Raw genomic sequence first — 13,387 nt, forward strand, 5'->3', positions numbered from 1 at the left:
ATGTGCTCCTCTGAATTTAGAGGGAAAAGTGATTATCTTGGTTACTGATGACTTGGAAATAAAATTCAAACAAAGGTCTTTCTGTTTCCATGGCCCTGCCCCTCCGACAGGCTCTGCTGGCTTGTCCGTATCTCCCTGCTTCCTCTTCTCTTGCCTACTGTCCCTCGCATGGCTTGAGATTCTTGGGACAGATCAAGCAGGAGTCACAATGTCCCAGAGCTAGAAGACTTTGGCCTGAGTGATGACCAGGTGCAATTCTGTTTGCTCCCCAGGCTTTTAGTCCCAAAACACATGTGGGCATTAACCTTTCACCAAAGCTAACAAATTGGGGACACAAGTGACGATCTGGACAGTGCCATGATCCTCTTGAAACCCTGCAGATGAGATAAAGAGCCAATCTAAAGTGCAGGGGGAGTAGAGGACCTGAAGAATCAGCCAACCTCATCCACAGCTTGCCCCCCATCAAGTAAATCAGGACTTTCTGTACTTACAGCTCTTACAGGCTGTTGGAGATATACAAGTGGCCAATAAGCACATGAAAACATATTCCACATCACTAGTCATTGGGAAATGCAAATCAAAACCACAATGAGGTACCACTTCACACTCACTAGAATGGTTATAATAAAAAAAAAAGTCATATATTAAGAAGTGTTGGTGATGCTGTAGAGAAATTGGAACCCTCAGACACTGCTGGTGGGAACGTAAAATAGTGCAGCCTCTTTGGAAAACAGTCTGGCTCTTCCTCAAATGGTTAAAAATAGTTACCAGATGACCCAGCAATTCCACTCCTAGGTCTCTATACAAGAGAAATGAAAACACATGTCCATAAAAATTTTATACACGAATGTTTACAAAAACACTATTCATAATAGCCAAAAGGTAGAAACAATCCAAATGGTTATTAATTGATGATAAACAAAAATGTGGGGTGTCCATACAATGAAATATTATTCAGGCATTAAAAAAAAAAATCAAAGACTGATAACGCTATAGCATGAATGAGCCTTAGAAATACTATGCGAAGTGAAAGAAGCCAGCCACGAAAGACCAAAAAGTAGATTAGTGGTTGCCTAGGGCATGGGGGTTGATGGGATAGAGGGTGCTAGCTAAAGGGTGTGATGGTTGCACATACCTGTGAATATACGAAAAACTACCGAACTGTTCAGTTTAAATGGGCAAATTAGATGACATATGAATCATATCTCAATAAAGCTGTTTTTAAAAGTCATTGCAGAATGCCCGTGTTTGGTGTGAACATGTTCTCGAAGGTGTTGTAGTCAAGTTGGACAAACACTGCTTTGGCCACGAGGCCACAAGGGAGCTGAGCCGCCTAAGGGCGAGCATGCGCTGTGCCTCATGCTTCGTAGCAAATGGAGTGCTGCAAGATGTCGTCAGGAGCCTGGAACCCTGCACCTGTGCCTTCGTGGTCTCTACTCTGGGTCAGAAGACATCAGCGGGAAGATTCTAAAAAGGACCAGGTTACAGAGCTATATACTAGGCTGCTTCCTGAATGGAGTGAAGGAGAGAAAAACTAATACTTATTGAGTACCTACTACGGGTCAGCACTATTCTAAGTCAGTAAGCAGCAAGGTTACCATTACATGTCCTTTGTTGGAAAGTACTCATAGTCTGGGACATTAATCTTTTTTGTGTTCCCAGTGTCAGGTGCTTTGGTAAATGTGAGGAAGCTACTCAGTGTCTGGTATACAGACGGCACTCATTTGGGCCAGTTTAGCAGTGAGGCAGCTGTTAGGCAGAATATGTGTTACAATTCAGATTATAAAGGACTAAATATACATTCTTCATGTAGATGCATGATAAAAAAAATAAAAAATGATTTGACTACAACATTTATTCTGTTTATTAAATATTTTAGATCCAAATTAAATATGTCCACATAATTCTGATTGTTTAAGATAGAGAATGCTGATAATTCACTAAGCTGCATGACAGTTGGAAAATACAGATACGGATGGAAGATTGTTGTCCTATGACACGGTGGAAATGGGAAACAAGGGAGCGTGGACATTATTGGTTTAAAAACTGCGACGACCATGGATCAGATCAAAGGTAATAAGTCAGCTTCTGGGCTACGATCCAAACGAACTCATTAGAAAGTAAAACTGACTCAAGAGAACATCGAGTTTTCTACCCAGCAAAAGATGGTTCTGAAGTCGGGCAGGTGGACGACCACGGAGACGCCACCAAACCCCAGCCATGGCTCCGCACAGCCCGTGGCTCCCAGGAAGCCTGGAGTGAACAGCACAGCCAGGTGCACACACCAGGGTGCCATTCCCAGTGATGAGATGCATCTGCTCAAACCTGATTAAACAACCTTCCCTTGCCTTTATAAAGAGGGGAGTTGGCGCTCACATCGTAGCGGAGTGTAAAAATGACTGATACGATGAAGGCCTTCCTCATTCGACCACAGGACTGAACAGGACCTTCACGGAACATCCAGCCAGCATGTTCCCAAGCTGATTTTAGGTGGTACTTTGGTGTGTTCGTTTCTTAAGGCTGCAGAAATTATCACACTTGGGTGACTTGAAATAACAGAAACATATTCTCTCATAATCTGGAGGCAAGAAGTCTGAAATCAAAGTGTCAGCAGGGCCATACTCTCTCCGAAGGCTCCAGGGGAGGGTCCTTTCTTGTCTCTTCCTAGCTTCTGGTGGTTGCCAATGATCCTTGGTGTTCCTTCGCTGTAGAGACATCCTTCTAGTCTCTGCCTCCACCATCGCATGGCACTCTCCCTGTGTATCTATGACTGGGTCCAAATTTCCATCTTCTTCTAAGGGCACCTGTCATTGGATTAGGGCCCATAATCCAGCATGACCCCATTTTAGCTCGATTATGTCTGCAAAGACCCTCTTACCAAAGGGGGTAGCTTCCTCACATTTATCATTCACAGGCACCAGAGGTTAGGACTTGAACATATATCTTTTTGGAAGACACAACTACAGGTGGACATTATTTTTTTATAGTCACATATTTTAGTGCACATCAGTAAAATATAATTAGCCCATCAAACTATGATTCCACTGATACCATCATTGCTTAAGATGACTAAAGGCTAAAGTTAAAAGAAATGAATCCATTGAAAAGAATATCTTGAGTAAATGCTTCTACAGGTGTTAGTGAGACATAGTAAAAATTGCAAATGTGATATATTAACACAGGAATGCATTGAGGTAGCCCCTACCCCTCTTTTCAGGCAGGGTGATATCTAGAGAGGAAAGTAAGGTAAATATAACTGAACCTCTTATTTAAAAGCCTCCCCAAAGACATTTTATAATCTCTCTCTCAGGTTAGGTCATCGTGCTACAAATCTCATCGCCCGAAAGTTCTTCCTTACATCTAACTCCAGTTCCTCTTGCTTTAGTAAAAAAAAAAAAAATGACTACTGGATACATAATCTTTATATTATTTAAAACCATGAAGTCATCCAACATAGAGGTAGTTAAATTACAACTATGCAGAACTTCTAGTAGCGTAAGAATTTGATAAAGTAGGACACGTAGATTGTTTGTTACCTAAAACTACTATTTAAAGTTGGGGAAAAGGACCAAATCTGTACTTGTAAAGAAAACTAAAATTTTTAAACGGTTTTATGGCTGACCGGTAAGTGAACACCAGATGGGGCCAGCGGATCTAGGATGGTCCAGACACAAATGCCCAGCACCGATACAAACCCTGCTCACAGATTCCAGCCAACCACAAGGCTGACCGGTTAAGTCATTCATGGTCGTTTTCTCTTGGATTCTTAGAAAATCCCTTCTCATCTGAATTGAGCTGTCTTGTTACCCTGACACCTCTCATTAAATAAGAGGATACAACCCAACCTCTACTTAAGGTGAAGACCACCAGCTCAGCAAAGTAGGGTAAACAAGAGGCATTTTATGTACCTCTCTTCTGTAACTTCTGCCCTATCCTAGAGACTAAGGATGCCACTTGTAAATCATTAAATCTTTCCTCTAGAAAAAGAAATAACCTGCTTTTGTGCGATCACACGAACGTGCTGAAATAGATAGGCAAATGTACAAATGGCACATTCGAAAGAAGCCTCTGCCACCCCATCAGAGGTAACCTTCAGGGGAGCCCAATGTTCTTTCTTCACAATGGTTAATCTGGACTATGGTTTCCCTCAGCCACTGTATAAAGCCTACCCGTGAGTGAGGCCACAGGACACCCTAGAAGAGTTCAAACCCACTCTAGCCTCAAGTGTTACCCCCTTACTTCTGAATCTGAAACATGTCTAAGCCTCACTTTTTGGGGAGCAAACTCCAGGATCAGGAGTGCGTGGCTTTCCCCTCCTCTCTCACCCCTGCAGAGGCCTCTGCACAGGCTTTTAGGAAGCCCAGTGCAACCCATTCTTGCTACGGTTCTATAGGATCAGGCATGAGCACCTGGAATGTAGAGAGCGTCCAGAGAAAAGCAGGAGGAGGCAGACAGACAGGAAAAAGAAAACCAAGACCCAGAAAGAGAAAGAAAAATTCCCAAAGCATTGAGAGCAGGTGGAGAGGAAAAAGGGGCCCACGTGTGTAAAACCACAGACACTCTTGACCAAGTTTCAGTTCAGACTGGCATTGATTAATTGCCATTTGTCATTTAGGACACAAGACCTAATTGCTCACAGTTAAGTAAACGTGGACTATTTATTTTATTTAAAAAATTTAAACTGGCACTTTACTTGAATTCTCTCACCAAGTACCCTAAAAGGCAACAATACCACCATCTGCAAAATTATTCTCAAATAATATCTATTCATGCAATAATAACCCCAAAATTCCAGAGCTTTAGACACTATTCTTTTCCAGTAGTAAACGGTCTTTCTCTCTCTCTCTCCCCATCTCTCTCTCTCTCTCTCTCTCTCTCTCACACACACACACACACTCACACACACACACACACGTGCGTGCACACACACACACACACACACCACTCCCCACCTCATCTCCCCACATCAGTCATAACCCCCCAATTGCAAAGAGTGAACCTGTTTTACAATCATCACTGCCACCTTCCCCCAGGCTGGCAGCCTGTGTCTTTCTAGGGACCTGCTGCCAGCAGGTCTGCAAAGCCCAGCAGGCCACACAACCCTGCCCAGGCTGACAGGAAGATCAAACCAGCGGGTCAGCATCCAGAGAGCTCCTGTGTGAATGGCTCAGCTGCTTAAAGAGATGGCAGCACCAAAAACCCCTAGCCTGGAAACCCAGATTAGAGAAGAAAATAATACAGGTGGCCCGATATCACTGCAATTGGAATAGCTCTGGAAGAACTATTACCCAGCGCTTCACCAGGTGAGGGGCACAGTCAGTAAGATCTAGAATGTAGAGAAAAAGACCTGCAAGGAGAGGAGCAGAAGGAGGAAGGGGGCAGGAGGGAGAAGGCCCTAGGAAACAGTAGCAGGTCCCCAGCAGAGCGGCACAGGGACACAGGGCATTTTTCCTACCTTGCGTAGCTGTGTCTCTGCCACTAGGCAACCTCGCACACGCTCCTCTCAGGCACTCACTGCTCAGTGCCCAGCACCTGCTCAGTGCTGCGGGAGGCAGAGAGACCTCTAAGGGACTTCTTGGTGCTAGAAACCTGCAGATTTCCTCTCTGCCCTCGAGCTGCCTTTCACTGAGGTTCCTGTGGAGGTTTGCAGGTTTTCTTTTCTTAGGCAGCCCCGCCCCTTGTTCTCAATCAGATAAGCTCATCATGTTTTCCCTGAGGGCCCTCTGTGGCCTCTTGTCCCAGCCTTCCTGGTTCAAAGGGCACAGTGCCACACCACCTATGAAGCTTAGCATTTCATTCGGTTCAATTAAATTTTCCATTAACTTGGTCTCTGGCCAGTATAGATTTTCTCTTTAAGCTTGTCTCTAAGTTCAGATCACTCAGCCCTCAGAATCCACCTCATGACTCCCTTCTGATCCATTTAAGCACATTTATATCTTTTCTCCCCTAATGAGATGCACATAATTTTAGTGCCTGCCGCGTGAACTTCTTTCATGCTCCCTGATGTTTCTGGTTTGCCTAAGACTTTGTTCTAAGCCTATGGGTTGATTTCCTCCTGTGGAAATTTTGCCCAAAGGCAATTTTGCCTGAAGTCAGCAGGGTGGAATAATGAATGCCTTCTAGTCTCTAGAGTAAAGCAGGTTTCATGACCATCTTGTTTCTTGAAGCTTTGCCAAGCCCCTACCTCAAGCCTCATGGGAACTCCCAAGAGGTGGGAAAGGGTGAAGATGGAGGAGACCTTCCACAGACATGCCCTCTGTCCTCAATAGCCCTACACATTGGGGTCTTTCACAGAACTTGGGGGAAATTAAACGTGGTCTCTAATCAGGAAGATATTGGAGTCCCTGGAAGAGAGGACACCTTATAAGTTTTGGTTCTAAATGGACATCCTGACTTTTAGGAAGGCTCATGGTGCCTTTCAGTATTCCTCACGCTCATGAAGCAAGCTGCCATGTTGGGAGGTGCTCTGAGGAGAGGCCTACATGACAAGGAACCAACAGCTCATGGGAAACTGAATCTTGCCAACAACCCCATGAATGAGCTAAGAAGTGGATTCTTCCCTAGTTGAGCTTTGAGGTACAATCTTGGGGGAGACCCAGGGCCAGAGGACTCAGTTAAGCTGCGCCTAAACTCCTGACTCACAGAAACTGTGAGGTAATAAATGTTAGTTTAAACCACCAAGTTTTGAGGTAATTTGTCACACAGCAATAGATAAAAACAGATGGGAAAAGGGGATTTCTTTCTTTCTTCATACTCTGCATATCCAGATTGGAAGCTGTGATTACTAATTCAGTAGCAGCTATGATGTATCTGCTGTGGAATATCTGTCCAATTCTCTACCAGGAAATTTATAGGATTATTTTCAACAAAGGGATTACTGCTTATGTATGAGGCCCAGAAACTGCCCACTAATAGGAGAGTTCATGAAGTTTATCTTAGAAGCCTATTGGGTCCCTAAGTTGCTTCAATTCCTCTTGACATGGTTTGCCATTTTAACACTTGTTCTGATACATGGCCAACAGACACTGATGTGGATAGCCTGCAGATATTACCTTAGGCCCACCACAGGGGTTCATGGTATCAGTCCAGGGGAACAGCCCAGAGGGCTGGATAGAATCTCTAATTACAGCTCCTGTGGGCCCTGGAAGCTTGGGAATGGCTACATCTCATATACTTGGTCCTTCCCTTCCATTAGTCCTGTGCTTCCTGTGTTCTGATGTATAAATCAGAGAACTTAGTCACCGTGCCCTTGGATCTTCTTAGAGCTATGGCCCATTCCCTACCTCTCCTCTTCCATCATAGGCAGGAGCCTCTCTGGACAGGCCTGCCAGAGACACAGAGGCCTTCTGCAGCTGACCCAGAGGTCCCCAGCATCATCTGGCCCGTTGGAGAGTGACTCATGGGGGACTGAAGAGTGGGAGTGTCACATAAAAGACAGTTAGCCTAAAGGAACAAAAGAGCAGATTTTCAGGAGATTTTTTTATTCAAACAGAAGGAATGAGACAGAGGGAAGAGTGTCTTTCAGAGCATTCCCACGACCAGCCTTGTAGGAAAAAAGAGTCCACCATGGCCTTTTTCCCTGCGGGTCTTTTTCTCCTCCACACTCCCGCATAGGAATCTCTCCCAAACCATCGAGAGCCTCGTGGGTATTAAACATCCTCATCATTCTGTTCTTTAAGTCTTAGGCGTTGGCATCTTCAATCTGGTTTTATTTGTGATCTTGGACAAGAGGAGTGTTATCTTAATTTCTTTTTGTTGTGTTTTAATATAGACATTTTCTATTAAAATATTATCAAGTTGGTCAACATGATTTAATATGGTATTTGTCCTATATACAGCATACCTTGGGAGGTTCTAACAACTTAATTGGAACATGCATTTATTAATTCATTTAACTCGAAAGAGAACCTAAGCCTTATAATGCAATAACTTATGGGATGATATAATTGAAAATATAATAAATAACTTTTCCTAAATGCATCACATTGGCACATAGGCAGAACTCAGATTCGGAATCCTGCACTGGCAAACGTTCCCTGTTCGACACTGGGAGCTCTGGCTGGGCTTCTCCTGGACCTGTCTGTCTGAAGATATATGAACGCCGGAGCATTTGCTGCAAAACCTTGGACACTCTTAACCTTTCCATCAAAACTTTCTGCGAGGATTCTTAAGACCTGAACTTGACACTGGTACCTTGTTCTCCTTCCAAATGACCCCCTTTCCAACACCTGGCTTGAGAACCAGACGGCTCATTTTGTTCACATGGCTCAAGGCTGTGACAGGACAAACACAGCTCTGTGATATTCCAGTCACTGGCCTGCAGCGGGAGGCAAGCGGCTGCAAGGAGCAACGTGCCTTCCTGCATTTCTCTTTAAACTCTGTCATTTCATTTAAAATATCACATCAACTTTTTCTGCAGAGTGAGGATACAAGGAGAAGCCTGCAACCTGGAAGGGGGCCTTCACTCAACCACGCTGGTGCCCTGTCTCGGACTTGCGGCCTCCAGAACTGTGAGAAATAAATTTCTGCTGTTTATTAAATAAATAAATAAATATTAAAACATCAGATCATACTATGCCTTATATCTGGTAGAGTAGGCCACTCTGGGTTTCGTAGAGGGAGAAATTTCTCCTGGCTCTGCCTGCCCTGTGTATGCCACCCAGCAGCAATGCAGCAGGGGCACAAGCGCAAGAGCCAAATGCTTCAAGGGACTGAGATCGGAGCTCCAGAAGGAGAAGAGAGAATCAACTTACTGGGAGTGCAGGTTCCACCTAGATTTTGCTAAGTGGAGGTTGGGGTTGTCTTGTTTGTTTACATCTTTGCTAGAAGTGACATGGGTGTACCACAAGCCACTCGTGAACATCCATTTTGTGAGTCATGCTTCTGAGCTGGGAAACAGGACGTATGCCCCACCCAGCAAGTGGTTAGGGCCCGATGGACAGACGGGCTAGGGAGGAAGAGCAAAGGGCCAGGGAGGAAAAGATCTGGGCTCAATGTCCTCCCTGCTGCTGCCTTTCTGTGTGGCTCTGAGCAAGTGGCCTCAGCCCTGCGGACCTTAGTGCATCACAAATAGGGGAAGCTCAAAGAATGTCTGTTGACGGACTAAATGGATGTTTCAAAATCAAGGAACTCATGCCACTGGATAAACCCTATTTCTTTAAAGGAATAACCAATCTTTTGGAAAGATAGATATTCTCTGCATAGTCATTCTCTGTAGAGCTCTGATATTAAACAAATTATAGTTCAACAAAAAAAGCACATTTGATTTCTAAATGATGGGTGTATGGTTTCAACCATAATGAAATACGCTGGGAGTGTCCATTACTCCAATAGTCTTCTGGTGCCTGGCTCAGACACCACCAGCCAAGGAAGAAAACATCAAGCCTCAAGAATAAATGTGCTTCCTCATCTCCCACCCCCTACCATTCGTGTATCGAAAAAGTTGCTCAACATAAAGTAAACAATTTGTTCCTATCATGTTAAACCTTCAAAAGGCAGGAAACCATCTTTACGGTTAGATCTTGCAGAAGAGTTCAGCTGTCACATTTGTGGTTTCCAAAGAAGACTCGCTACTCTTGTTAAGCGGACTCTTGGTCTGTGGTGTTTTATAGAATTCAAGTCAGTAAATATTTACTGCAGACTCTTTATGTTTCAGGTTCTGCTGGGAACAGCGTGGCCCTGTCCCCAAGTCTACCTAGCAGAAAGATGAGATCTGGACCCAGATTCAGCAATATAGGCAGAATTAAGTGCCATTGTGGATGTGTAAACAAGGGTTTGGGAGAACAGAGATCCTGCTGCAAGTGGTGGCCAGTCCACACTGTCATTCTTTCCTTCCTTTCACTCTCCTCTTAGCCCTGTAAACCTCCTCTTCCTCACCTGGATTTGTACCTGTGTCGCCTTGCCTGACCACTCTGCTCCCTCACAACCCTCTCTTCTCCTCCAGCTCACGGACACCTCCACAGGACACCTCCACAGGACATTGCATCACCTTCAGTGGCAACGCTTGTACAGGGGAGGCATTGTCCTAGCACAGGTAGACTCGTTTTACTTAAAACCTGAAATAAATTTCCCTGCGTGAGCAGACTCTGTCAGCCCACACTTATCATTCAAATCGTGGTCCCCAACCAGCAGCAGCACTGACATCACCCGGGCACCTGCTAAAAATGCAGACGCTCAGGCCCCGCACCAGCTCTATGGAGCCAGAACCTGCTTTTTAACAGGTGGTTCCTGAGCCCATTAAAGTTTGAGAAGCACTGTCTGAAGCTTATTTATAATTGATATCTCTTTTTTCCAACCTTCAAAGGTAAGGTAAACATTTCCATGATCATCTCATGACTTCTGATAGAACCACAAATGTTATCGAATCCACGTTTCTGCCTCCATTCTTCTAAAGCACCTAGACAGCTGCTCTACTTCCCAAAACACAAACCGTGTATGGCTATCAGTTAATAGAATTGGAAGAAAATGACTAAGGTTTCTGGTCTCAAGCTAAGAACTCTAACTGCCCGACTGAATCCAGGCAGCGGAGTGGGTCTGAAGCCTGGTTTTCCACAGATGTAGGAGAAAGATCACTTGGCAAAAAAAATTTACATTTCAAAGATCTGAGGAAGAAATTGGGAAGAAGCTGTTTCTCCGCTCGCTCTGCCTTGGTGTCCCTTCACCTCTGGAGGTCCTGTCGCTGGGGATCCTGGGGCACCCTGACCTCCTGCTGTCCAGGGCCGTCTTCTGCCACCTCTACCAGAGGCTCTCAGCCTGGAAAGAACCAGAAAGGACATCTTGCTCCCACTCCTCTGCGTTACCAGGTTTCCCCCTCATGGACAAGTGGACGCCTGTACTTTTCACCAAAAATGAGGAGATCACTACCACCCAAGCAGCCCTTTCCACTTCAAAATGGCTTTGACTTTTCAATGTTCTTTACACTGCCAACTCCACCTGACTCCTCAGAGAGCTGTCTTCTTAGAGTTCCACCTCGTTATTCAGCTGCCAAATTCCCTACCTGAGAGAGTATTTCTTAAATCCACACTTCTCAAATTTTAATGCATCTTCAAAACACCTGTTGATAAAGGGTGTGAGAGGGCTGCTGAGCTTTTGCCTTTCACAAGAGATGACGAGGCTCCTGACTAGAGTTTGATTGGCAAGAACTTAGATTTAATTCAATCTACCTTCAGGACAACAGAGAACAAATCCACGGGACCTTCTGTTATATACTGGAACAGAAAATTATGTCTTCCACAAACATAATTTCTTTGACAGTTCCTTATGTGTCATGGCTTCACATTTCTTTATTGTCCAATTAACTGTCTTCTGAAAGTGCTTAAACAACAAGCCCTCTAACTGGGTGGCACCGATGAACAATGTCAGGGCAGAGCAGGGCCTGGTGCAAATGAACTATTTAGCAGTGATGCGGTCCTATGAATGAATATGAAGCCTAAAATCAACACAGACGTCCATTCCTTTTTCCTTATCTTTCCCATGTCTTTCTTGCCATACTGGTGGGAAAGAAGGTGATAAACTAATTCCTTATCTAAAGTAATAATAATTTGATCTGTTACACTTTAGGGGAATTTTGACAAGCATATCCTAAAAAACCAATGTCTTAATCTAAAGGCAAACTCCCTAATGATGTCATTTTAGGCCCCATGGCAGATTGGTGGGAAAGTTATGGCAAATGGGCCGCTGAGATAATACTGAGCCATGGCTGCTTCCTCTACCTTCTCTGAGGCTCCCAGATGAATGAAACACACAGCACTCAATATTCTGCAATACCTAAGGCATGAGGAACCATTTCCACAAAGGTGGTTGACTTAGAGCAATTCAGGTTTTCAAAGCAGCCATGGGCCAGGGAAGGGCTCACGAAGACATTTGGGCATCATTACTTTCAAAGCCGAGCCAACTAGGAATGACATCAGCTTTCAGGTAAGAAATACCTGCCTCAGTCAAGGGAAAAGGGAGGCAGCTCTTCTACTCCAGGGAGAAAACTGGAACTTCATTCAGCATGGTGAGCTTTGAAGGGGGGAGAATAAGGTAGAAACCAAGGCAAGGCTCCTTAATGACCACTTAAGGACAGCCGAAAGGGGGCTCCTGGGACAGGATATTAAAATGAACTATTTTAGCTTTCTTTTAGGCTGAGGCTGCAAGGCAATAGATATCACATGTCAGAGTGACGTGTTCATTCAGATCTTGTTAAAAGGGATGGTGGAAAGCCAGTTTTATACATATAGATGACCACTACATCTAGCCTGCAAAAGAAATTGTAAGTAATAAAAATCTTAGATAGGAGGAGAGAGAGAGAGAGAGAGAGAGAGAGAGAGAGAGAGAGAGAGAGAGAACTGGTGAGAACTGTCAATATGTTCCCAAGGGCTTCAATGTGGCTGTGTAAATAGCTTGATATGTGTCCCTGGAACTGGCAAGACACAATGGATTCTTGTTTGATTCTCATCAGAAATCTAAAAGTCTGGCTGATCTGATGGCAGAGCATAGGAGGGCTGCCTGCCAGGATCGCCCTGCATGCCCACAGTTTGTTTTGGTAAAGAATGTGAATGTTTTTCAGGACCCAGGTGCTGGCCATCAGAAGAGATGTAAAGTGAGGTAATCTTATATCCTTTCCACAGGACCCTCAGGAGACATAAGGGGGCCTCAGTAGAAAGGAGTTAGAGATTTACCTGCAGATACCTTGAGGCTGTGAAAGGAACTGTAAGTGACCTGCCAGAGAAGCTACATTTGTCCATGCCAAGGAAAAATGTAGGTGAGAGATGGTAGACTCACCAAAGGCCCCATGTAAGAGTTCACAGGATGAAGAATCAGCTTTACACACCTGCCAGAATGAGGGGGCATGATGTTAACGCACAGCAGGATTAGTCGAGTAAAAACTCTCCTACTTCTTGCCTCTCCTCCTTCCCCCACTCTGATCATGAAGGATTCGAAATCATTATTATCTAGATATGGGAGAAGGCAAAACATAAGGCTGGGCAGGGGGTAGAGAGAAGCCAGCCATACCCTCCTTTACTGCTGCAGGCAACTGGCCAAAGGAGGCCTGAGCTGGAAATGGGGAGTAATTATATTTTCGAGTGTAATTTAAAGTTCAATTATCATACCGACCTGGACAACTAATCATTGACTAGGGAATGTTTTGTTACCTGAAAGGAGCTAGAAAAGTCAAGCTTTGTCCTAAATTTTATCCATGGACTGGGAAGAAGTGGTCCCACAGGATACATTTAAAGGAGAATGGGTGACATGGATTATGTGGCTTTATGGGTCATTGGTTGTTCAATGTAACAATGATTCAAGAGTTTGAGAAGTGAAATCAGACTTCTGCTATTCTCATCAAAAGATTCATTAGAAGATACATTAGCTTTAGAATATATTTCTGAATCAACTAAGTTTTACA

General features: G+C 44.3%; 1 protein-coding gene across 11 annotated transcripts in view; it reads right to left on the reverse strand.

Moving 5' to 3' along the window:
* SCML4 (Scm polycomb group protein like 4) overlaps positions 1–13,387 on the reverse strand; it is a 91,165-nt gene that overhangs the window by 10,670 nt on the left and 67,108 nt on the right. The window contains exon 1 of one of the 11 annotated variants that reach the window (XM_016160206.2): positions 5,456–8,521. The exons of the other annotated variants lie outside the window; for them this stretch is intronic. The gene's annotated coding sequence lies outside the window, so the exon portion shown is untranslated. Of the gene's footprint in view, positions 1–5,455; positions 8,522–13,387 lie in introns of those variants that run through there. 11 annotated transcript variants of the gene reach the window in all.

This window comes from Rousettus aegyptiacus, unplaced genomic scaffold (assembly GCF_014176215.1).
Source record: "Rousettus aegyptiacus isolate mRouAeg1 unplaced genomic scaffold, mRouAeg1.p scaffold_m13_p_1, whole genome shotgun sequence".
NCBI classification, from domain to species: Eukaryota; Metazoa; Chordata; class Mammalia; order Chiroptera; family Pteropodidae; genus Rousettus; species Rousettus aegyptiacus.